The sequence below is a fragment of the Lipotes vexillifer genome, unplaced genomic scaffold, assembly GCF_000442215.2.
Source record: "Lipotes vexillifer unplaced genomic scaffold, Lipotes_vexillifer_v1.1 scaffold441, whole genome shotgun sequence".
Taxonomy (NCBI): Eukaryota; Metazoa; Chordata; class Mammalia; order Artiodactyla; family Lipotidae; genus Lipotes; species Lipotes vexillifer.
In genome coordinates, this window is record NW_006773600.1 from 1,585,569 (window position 1) to 1,588,179 (window position 2,611).

Below are 2,611 nucleotides of genomic sequence, written 5' to 3' on the forward strand. Positions count from 1 at the left end.
GAAAAACAAAAATCACTTGTAAAAGGAAAAAAACTTAAGTATCATTTTAATGACACTTAAAATCTTAAGTATCATTTTAGAGTCTATATTTACATTGTTCATATGGTATAGAAATATTCAACTGAGAAATTAAATAGCAGTTTGTCCCCGACCTTGCAAGCTGCTTGAACCTTGGAAAAATCTATTGCAAAACTCTTCAGGATAAGAGATTTTCACAGTTAAGGTCCTGTGGGTTTCCTTAAAGAAAATTGTATAGCCCATGCTGAAGATAAGCTCAAGGAAACAGAATTGTAATGTATAGAAAGAAATGAATCACTAAAAGGGAAAGTCACCTGTCACAACAAACAAAATAATTGGGAACACATAACAGAGTCATCTAAAAGACACTTTAGGCAGCCCATTAAAAAAGAAACATTTATTTGGAATCCAATTTCAATTTTCATAAATTCAAATAATTCTCTGTGTTTTAGAACCATTTTCCCTGAGAAAGAAGGGTTAAACTTATGATGACATGTAGTATGTTTATAAGAATTTATAAATGATGGACATTTTAGACGTGGATAGTCTGTGGGATGGTTTATCATTGTTAAGGACCTGATTTGTAAATAGCTGGTCCACCAAAATAAGCCTATAGATACAAGGTGGGTGGACATTTTTGAAGAGTTGTAAACTAATTTCTAAAAATCTAAACATTTGCTGTTCCTAGTAAGTAAAATCCTAAATGCCTCATGCTCAAACACTTTTATTGAGAGGGTATTTAGTCTAATGTCATCACATTGGACTGACACCAAGAATCAGTGTAATGTGGTCTTGATAACGGCAGAGCTGCAAGTAAATTTTACATTTGACTGCTGCAGTTTTACCTCTAAGTGAAAGAAAAGTAGGAAGTCCTAAAGGTTGCAGGCAACCAGAGAAGTATTACTGGACTGGGAAACAGAAAGAATTAAAATATACTATTGTGTCATGGGACAGAAAGAAATCTGTCATTGCTATTTTTTATAATACTAATATCTGTTTATATCTAATAGTTTATAAACAATTTATAATAGTAATATATCTGTTTTTTAAAAGAACAACCTATTAAGAAAAAAACTGGTAAACTTTAGAAAAATGGCAATGAGAATTCTAGAAAATATAGACCTTAAAATGAAATGTGCAGAATACTAGACATTGTTTAAGAGATTAGTTATTCAAAATACAGTAAGTCCCCTATATACAAACAAGTTCCATTCTGAGAGCATGTTTGTAACACCAATTTGTTTGTGAGTCCAACAAAGTTAACCTAGGTACCCAACTAACATGATCGGCTGTATAGTACTGTACTGTAATAGGTTTATTATAATTTTCACACAAATAATACATAAAACCAAACAAAAAAATAAAGAAAACATTTTTAATATTACAGTACAGTAACAGCAGAGTTAGCCATCCTTTGATGCTTTATAGCCTGGCATCAACTTTTCCTCCTTACTGATGTAACTTCGGTCTGGCATCCTCTTCCAGTATAGTCCTGTCTCATCCACATTAAAAACCTGCTCAGGTAAATATGCGCCTTCATCAATAATTTCTTGAAGCATTTCAGGAAATTCCCTGGCAGCTACCATATCTGTACTCGCTGGCTCGCCACTTACTTTTACATCGTGAAGGTTGGCTCTAGCCTTGAACTGATGAAACCAGCCATGGCTGGCATTAAAAGATGTGCCCTCTGTTTCTTCACCATGTTTCTTCTTCAAGTCTTCATAAAGGCTTTTAGCTTTCTCTTAAGTCAGACTGAGCAGAACTTGAAGCTGATGTTGATCCTACATCCACTCACTGAGAAGTTTCTCCATCTCCTCCATCACTTTTCCAAGCTTCTTTGATATTATTATCGACATCATTGGCACAGCAGACATCACATGTTCCATGATCTTGTCTGTGTTCTTTAGAATCGTGCTGATGGTTGAACGATTCATGTTATAAGAATGAGCAACATCTACCATCTTTTCACCTTGCTCCACTCTCTCAATTATTTTCACTTTTGTTTCCATCATTATTGCTTGGCACTTCTTAGCAGTACCAGCTACATCACTGCTGCTTTTACGCTTGCTTCCAGACATACTGGGTTTGAAATAAAGGTACTGTACTACTGTAATCTATACAGTACTGTACAGTAAAGTACACAAAAGCACAACCACTTGCAGAGGATGCATGTATGTGACAATGTATGCCAGACACATGGACTAAGTGATTGGACATGCAAACACACATTCACATCTTTGAAAGTTCGAAACTTGAAGGTTCGTATGTAGGGGACTTACTGTGTCTAGAACAGAGAGATGAAGAGATAAAATGTACTCAAGAAAGATTAAGACATATGGAAGACACAGTAAGAAAGGTAAAATATGTCAAAATAGAAGGGCTTGATTGAGTTTTCTCTAACTATAGATACAGTAGAAATTAGAGAGAGAGAAAGGAGAGGGGAGAGGGGAAAAAATTAAGAACAGCATTACGTTTTTAAGTTAAAACAAGATAGATGAAATAAATAATTTTCTACTAGTATTCATAAATTACCATAAAAATTTCCAGAAGAACAAAGGAAAATTTTAGATCTATCATAATGAAAGAAAAATGA